The sequence below is a fragment of the Lolium rigidum genome, chromosome 3 (assembly GCF_022539505.1).
Source record: "Lolium rigidum isolate FL_2022 chromosome 3, APGP_CSIRO_Lrig_0.1, whole genome shotgun sequence".
Classification (NCBI taxonomy): domain Eukaryota; kingdom Viridiplantae; phylum Streptophyta; class Magnoliopsida; order Poales; family Poaceae; genus Lolium; species Lolium rigidum.
Genome location: NC_061510.1, coordinates 209,912,623 through 209,921,110, shown reverse-complemented (window position 1 = coordinate 209,921,110; position 8,488 = coordinate 209,912,623).

The following is an 8,488-nucleotide window of genomic DNA, read 5'->3' as shown; positions in this document are numbered from 1 at the left end:
GTAGACCTTTTCTAAATACTTGTGGAGCTATTATAGATTGCAAGAAAGAGAAAATTTTGACTAAATTTGTCTGGTGAATCTTATGAGTTTAACTTCTCTAAATTTACTAAAACTCCTTATAAAGCTGATTTGCCTAGTAATGATTTTAAAATGGAGCAAGTGTGCATCTATTGTTCTTGTTCCTAACAATCCTTTGCAGCAACATTTGGAGGATAGCGAGAGTGAAGTTTTTAGGAAAGAAAGAGAGGAGCTTGAGGAGATTTTTCTTCGCCAACCTATTCTCAAGCATGATTTACCGGTGGAAGACTTGGGTACAACACCGCCACCAAAGGAAGATCCTGTTTTTGATTTAAAGCCTTTACCGGATAATCTTAAATATGCTCATAATGATGATAAGAAAATATATCCTGTTATTATTAGTTCTAAGCTTACGAGTTTGAAGAAGAAAGATTATTGCAAATATTGAAGAAACACCGAAGTGCTATTGGCTATACTCTTGATGACTTGAAGGGGATTTCTCCCTCTATTTGCCAACACGCCATTAATATGGAAGATGATGCGAAGCCTCGTTGTTGAACCTCGCGTCGTCTAATTCCTAAGATGAAGGATGTGGTAAGAAATGAGGTATTACGACTTCTTGAAGCTGGTATTATATATCCTATTGCCGATAGTAGATGGGTTAGTCCCGTGCATTGCGTTCCTAAGAAAGGAGGAATGATCGTTGTGCCTAATGATAATGATGAGCTCATACCTCAAAGAGTAGTTGTAGGGTATAGAATGTGCATTGATTATCGAAAAGTTAATAAAGTTACTAAGAAAGATCATTACCCTTTACCATTTATTGATCAAATGCTAGAAAGGTTATCTAAAAATACTCATTTTTGCTTTCTTGATGGTTATTCGGGTTTTCACAAATTGTCGTTAAAGCTAAAGATCAAGAGAAAACCACTTTTACTTGTCCCTATGGAACTTATGCTTATAGGCGTATGCCTTTTGGTTTATGTAATGCTCCTGCTACTTTTCAAAGATGCATGTCTGCTATTTTTCATGGCTTTTGTGAGAGTATTGTGGAAGTATTCATGGATGATTTTTCCGTCTACGGGAATTCTTTTGATAGTTGCTTGCGAAACCTTGATAAAGTTTTGCAGTAGATGTGAAGAAACTAACCTTGTTCTTAATTGGGAGAAATGCCACTTTATGGTTAATGAAGGAATTGTATTGGGACATAAAATTTCCGAGAGAGGTATTGAAGTTGATAGAGCTAAAGTTGAAGCTATTGAGAAGATGCCCTATCCGAGGGATGTTAAAGGTATTCGTAGTGTTCTTGGTCATGTTGGGTTTTATAGGAGATTTATTAAAGATTTCTCCAAGATTTCAAAACCTCTTACTAATCTTCTTCAAAAAGATGTACCTTTTGTTTTTGATGATGATTGTAAGGAAGCTTTTGAAACTCTAAAGAAAGCCTTAACAACCGCTCCTATAGTTGAACCTCCCGATTGGAATTTACCTTTTGAAATTATGTGTGATGCTAGTGATTTTGTCGTAGGCGCTGTTCTTGGACAGCGAGTAGATAAAAAATTAAATGTTATTCATTATGCTAGCAAGACTCTTGATGCTGCTCAAAGAAATTATGCTACTACTGAAAAAGAATTGTTAGCTCGTAGTCTTTGCTTGTGATAAATTTAGATCTTATATTGTTGATTCAAAAGTTACAATTCATACCGATCATGCTGCAATTAGATACCTTATGACAAAGAAAGATGCTAAGCCGAGGCTTATTAGATGGGTACTTCTTTTGCAAGAATTTGATTTACATATTGTAGATAGGAAAGGTGCTGATAATCCCGTTGCCGATAATTTGTCTAGATTGGAAAATATTGCTTATGATCCCGTTCCTCGTTAATGATAGTTTTCCAAATGAACAATTGGCTGTAATAAAGGTGAGCTCGCGAGACAAGTCCTTGGTATGCTCGATTATGCTAACTTTATTGTTTCCAAGTACTTGCCTCCAACCTTTTCAGTCTCGCAAGAGGAGGAAATTCTTTTATGACTTGAGGCATTATTTCCGGGATGACCCACACTTATATAAAGAAGGAGTGGATGGTATTATGCGAAGGTGTGTTCCCGAATATGAACAACAAGAGATATTGAGTAAATGTCATGGCAAGTGCTTATGGAGGACATCACGCCGGAGATAGAACCGCGCAAAAGGTTCTACAATCAGGTTTTTATTGGCCAACTCTCTTCAAAGATGCAAGGAAGTTTATTTTATCTTGTGATGAATGTCAAAGGGTTGGTAATATCTCCGTACGCAATGAAATGCCTATGAATTATACTCTTGTTATTGAACCGTTTGATTGTTGGGGATTTGACTTCATGGGACCTTTTCCCTCTTCAAAAGGTAACACTCATATACTTGTTGCCGTTGATTACGTTACTAAATGGGTGGAAGCCATACCTACAAAAAGTGCCGATGGTGAGACCTCTTTAAAAATGCTTTTAGATATTATTTTTCCTAGATTTGGAGTACCTAGATATATTATGACCGATGGAGGTTCTCATTTTATTCATGGAGGTTTTAGAAAAACTCTTGCTAAGTATGGTATTAATCATAGAATTGCTTCCGCTTATCACCCTCAAAGTAGTGGTCAAGTAGAACTATCAAATAGAGAAATTAAATCTATCTTGCGTAAAACCGTTAATAAATCTAGAAAGAATTGGGCTAGTAAATTGAAAGACGCACTATGGGCTTATAGAACTCGCTTATAAAAACCCCATGGGAATGTCACCTTATAAAATGGTTTATGGAAAAGCTTGTCATTTACCTTTAGAACTAGAACACAAAGCTTATCGGGTCGTTAGAGAATTAAATAAAGATCCTAAACTTGCCGGTGATAAGAGGTTGCTACAATTAAGTTCTCTAGATGAATGGAGAAGTGAAGCTTATGAAAATGCTAAACTCTTTAAAGAAAAAGTTAAAAAATGGCATGATAGAAGGATCATCAAAAGAGAGTTTAATATTGGGGATAAAGTCCTATTGTATCGGTCTCGTCTCGGATTCTTTGCAGGGAAATTACTCTCGAAATGGGAAGGACCGTATGTTGTTGAGGAGGTGTATCGTTCAGGAGCAATTAAAATTAGCTCTCTCCAAGGCAATGCTACGCAAGTGGTGAATGGACAAAGACTCAAGCATTATATCTCAGGTGATTCTTATAATGTTGATATTGATATTATTCGAGTGGAAACACCGGAGGCTTTCATCAAGGGACAAATTGACAGTCCGCCATAACTCGACTTTGAATAGGTAACAAGATCGGTAATGAAAAGTTCGCGATTTACTTTCCGAACATTATTTTTGTTGTTTTTGGAAAATATGAAAAATTACGAGTTCGAAACGGAGTGGAAAGGACGCACGAGGGCGTGCCACCATAGGCCGGCGCGGCCTGACCTGGGCCCGCGCCGACCTATGGTCTGGCCGCCTCGTTCCCCCTTTCCGACTCTGGTTCGATCTGGTACTTTCCGTTTGTTCTGAAAATTTTTACTATAAAATCCCCCGGACCCCTGGAGGTCCGTATATCGTTTTCTCGACGTGTTTTGTTTCGAGCTGTTTCTGCCAGGTCTCGTTTTCAGTTTAGAGGCACCATGGTCTCCAAGAACAAGGGCAAGGGGCTTTCGGAGGAAGAAGTGAAGGAGGTGCCATCAAGACAAGATCAGCAAGCCGGAGGGAGCAAGCAAACCTTGGTGGGATCTGTTGACACTCGACGTTCTTTTTCTCATAACTTGTAGGGACCTCTACCACCTGCTCTTAGCCTCGACTCCTTCCCCATGATGGAAGAAGTTCTACGGATTACCGATGAGTTTTGTGATCAATATCGGGCTCTAAGAAGAGAAGTGGAGATACTCCAGGAGGAGAATTGCCGTCTCCGAAGAATGATTGAATACCACTCGATTCGCATCACAAGGTCGTCATCGCCAACCTCAGATAACAATGAATCTCTTCGAATCTTAGTGCGGAATTGTCAAGCCGAGAAACTGAAGTTGAAGGAGTTTATTAAGAAGCGCGGGAAGAGTTCATCACCACCATCGCTGAAGGAGTAATTCATCATCGGTATTGGCATCCCCGTGGTTTGTTCCAAGCTTGGGGGAGTGCCGCGGTATCACATTATCACTACCTTTTACTTTTTACTATCAAGTAGTGTCATATCATGAGTAGGGAAGTTATCGTATGAGATGGGTTGCAGTATGGAAGTATCTCTCCTTTAGTTTGTCTATGTATCCCTTGGTGTGAGTTATCGTTATGGAATATTAATGAGAAGTCTTATCATTTACATATTGCACATCTTATTTTAGTTTGCAATTTCTGCTATATGATTGATCTTGATTTTAGTATTGGTACCACTTTGGGAGCATTGAGTTAATCTATTTGGTTTTGGCAAACTTAGCAATGGTCAATAGCAACAACACTTTGAGTTTTAGAAGAATAGAGGAAGTACATGTAGAAGATATTATTATCTTTCTTATCAGGTCTTAGCTTAGTATTCTAAAGTTAAAACTGTTTGTGCTTACAAGTAAGATGCATGATTGTTTCTATCACATGTATATTTGTTTGTTTCCCTCAACTCTTATGCTTGCTAATTAACCTTGCTAGCCAAAGACCCGTACCGAGAGGGAATACTTCTGTGCATCCAAACCTGAACCCAAACCTATGCCATATGTGTCCACCATACCTACCTACCGCATGGTATTGTCTCGCCATTCCAAGTAAATACTTCATGTGCTACCTTTAAACAATTCAAAGCTTATTACTTCTTATTTGTGTCAATGTTTTATAGCTCATGAGGAAGTATGTGGTGTTTTATCTTTCAGCCTTGTTAGGCAGCCTCCACTAAAGGACTAGTGGCTTCATCCACTTATCCTATAATTTTGCAATAAGAGCCGGCAACGGGGTTCCCAGCCCCAATTAATCAACTTTCATTAATAATTCTCTTCACATGTTTTGCCCCGATTCATCAGTAAGCAACTTAATTTTGCAATAGACACTCCTCCATGGTATGAGATTGTTGGAAGGCACCCGAGGATTCGGTTAGCCATGGCTTGTGTAAGCAAAGGTTGGGGGAGTGTCACCCTTAAATAAACTAAAATACATGTGTAAACAAAAGAGAAGAGGGATGATCTACCTTGCTGGTAGAGATAACGTCCTTCATGGGAGCCGCTCTTTGGAGGTTTGTTTGGCAAGGGGGTTAGAGTACCCGCTACCAATCGTTGACAACAACAAACACCTCTCAAAACTTTACTTTTATTCTCTTTATATGATTTCAAAACTGAAAAAGCTCTAGCACATGATTTAATCTCTCGCTTCCCTCTCGCGAAGGGCCTGTCTTTTACTTTATGTTGAGTCAAGTAAACCTATTTCCCTCCATCTCAAGCAAGCATTTGAGTTGTTGTGATTAAACTATTATATTGTGATTTGCTTCATCATGTCTTTACTCTTTCTTGTTTAGTACAAGTTTTACCTTGAATGAATATAGCTTTGAAGTCATCAATGATTAATATGATTGAGTATGCAAGTCTACCATAAGTTTTTAATATGAGAGCGCTGCTCAATAGATGAATATAATTTGTTAAATGTTCTCTGACCAAGAACAAAGTTTGCCATCACCAATTATGATTCCTTATGCACCTTTATTTGTGACTACCTTATACTTGTTTCAAGATTGAGTTATATGAGGAAGTTGTTTACTATAATGTCTTGTGTGAATGAATATGATGCTTCTTGTCCGTATTTTATTTATCGACTCTTCACTCCATAAACATGTGGACCCGTTTACGTAGTTCGGCTTCGCTTGGGGACAAGCGAAGTCTAAGCTTGGGGGAGTTGATACGTCCAATTTGCATCACTATTTTATATCATAATTTGCTGTTATTCATTGATATATTTCATATTGGGACACAATACTTATGTTATTTCATCTATTTTGCATGTTTCATGATTATTTGGAGATCGAGCACCGGAGCCGGATTCTCGCTGGAAAAAGCACCGTCAGGATGCAATATTTCGGAAGATCAACCGTGGAAGGAAGTTTTACGTAAAATCCTATTTTTCCATATGACGGAGGAAGCCAGAAGGGGGAGCCAGCTGGACCCAGGGTGGGCCCACACCATAGGGTGGCGCGGCCCATGGCCTGGCCGCGCCACCATGTGGTGTGGGGCCCCCTCGGCCTCTTTCGCCTCCTTTTCTTCGCGAAACCCTTCGTCCCGAAGACCTAAGCCACAGAGGAATCCTCACGAAGGGTTACAGCCGCCTCGGCGGGGCGGAGAACACCAGAGAGAAAAGAGCTCTCCGGCGGGCAGGAATCCGCCGGGGAAATTCCCTCCCGGAGGGGGAAATCGACGCCATCGTCACCGCCATCGAGCTGGACATCATCTCCATCACCATCATCATCATCTCCACCATCATCACCGCCATCTCCTCCGCAGCACCTCGTCACCGCTGTAGCAATTTGGGTTTGATCTTGATTGTTTGATAGGGGAAACTCTCCCGGTATCTGATTTCTACTTGTTGTTTATGCTATTGAGTGAAACCATTGAACCAAGGTCTATGTTCAGATTGTTATTCATCATCATATCACCTCTGATCATGTTCCATATGATGTCTCGTGAGTAGTTCGTTTAGTTCTTGAGGACATGGGTGAAGTCTAATTGTTAGTAGTGAACTATGGTTGAGTAATATTCAATGTTATGATATTTAAGTTGTGGTGTTATTCTTCTAGTGGTGTCGTGTGAACGTCGACTACACGACACTTCACCATTTATGGGCCTAGGGGAATGTATCTTGTACTCGTTTGCCAATTGCGGGGTTGCCGGAGTGACAGAAACCTAAACCCCCGTTGGTATATCGATGCAGGAGGGATCGCAGGATCTCGGAGTTTAAGGCTGTGGTTAGATTTATCTTAATTACTTTCTTGTAGTTGCGGATGCTTGCAAGGGGTATAATCACAAGTATGTATTAGTCCTAGGAAGGGCGGTACATTAGCACAGGTTCACCCACACAACACTTATCAAAACAATGAAGATTAATCAGCCGTATGTAGCGAAAGCACTAGACTAAAATCCCGTGTGTCCTCGAGAACGTTTGGTCATTATAAGTAAACAAACCGGCTTGTCCTTTGTGCTAAAAAGGATTGGGCCACTCGCTGCAATTATTTCTCTCGCATTTTACTTACTCGTACTTATATTCATCCGTTACATCAAAACCCCCTGAATACTTGTCTGTGAGCATTTGCACTGAAACCTTCATCGAAACTGCTTGTCAACACCTTCTGCTCCTCGTTGGGATCGACATTCTTACTTATCGAAGATACTACGATACACCCCCTATACTTGTGGGTCATCAGTACTAAAAGACCAATATCATTATAATCATCATAAATAGGAGGCAAAGTATCATCAAAGAAAATTTTCTCCTCAATGCTTGGGGGACTAAAAAGATCATGAAAACCAGCTTCCCAAGCTTAGAACTTTCTATATTATTATCAACAATGGTGTTCAAAGCGTTCATACTAATATTACTACCAGCATGCAAATAAGATTTCATAGGTTTTTTAATTTTCGCATCAAACAATCCATGTTTTAAATCAGGAAATAGAATAAGAAGCTCATTGTTGTCCATTATGCCAAACTAGTGTAAACAAGAAACAAAAAGATGCAATTGCAGGATCTAAAGGAAATAGCTTCGAGCACACACACAACGGCGCCAGAAAAGTACTTTACCTGAGACCGGAGTATGAGTGCCTTTTACCTTTCCTCCCCGGCAACGGCGCCAGTAAATATGCTTGATGGCGTTTATTTCACACGTTCGTTGGGAACCCCAAGCGGAAGGTATGATGCGCACAGCAGCAAGTTTTCCCTCAGAAAGAAACCAAGGTTTATCGAACCAGGAGGAGCCAAGAAGCACGTTGAAGGTTGATGGCGGTGGGATGTAGTGCGGCACAACACCAGGGATTCCGGCGCCAACGTGGAACCTGCACAACACAACCAAAGTACTTTGCCCCAACGAAACAGTGAGGTTGTCAATCTCACCGGCTTGCTGTAACAAAGGATTAACCGCATTGTGTGGAAGATGATTGTTTGCAGAGAAAACAGTAAAAACAAGTATTGCAGTAGATTGTATTTCAAGTATTAAAGGAATGGACCGGGGTCCACAGTTCACTAGAGGTGTCTCTCCCATAAGATAAAAGCATGTTGGGTGAACAAATTACAGTCGGGCAATTGACAAATAGAGAGGGCATAACAATGCACATACATGTCATGATAAGTATAGTGAGATTTAATTGGGCATTACGACAAAGTACATAGACCGCCATCCAACCGCATCTATGCCTAAAAAGTCCTCATTCGGGTTATCGTCCGAACCCCTTCCAAGCATTAAGTTGCAAAGCAACGAGACAATTGCATTAAGTATGGTGTGTAATGTAATCAATAACTACAT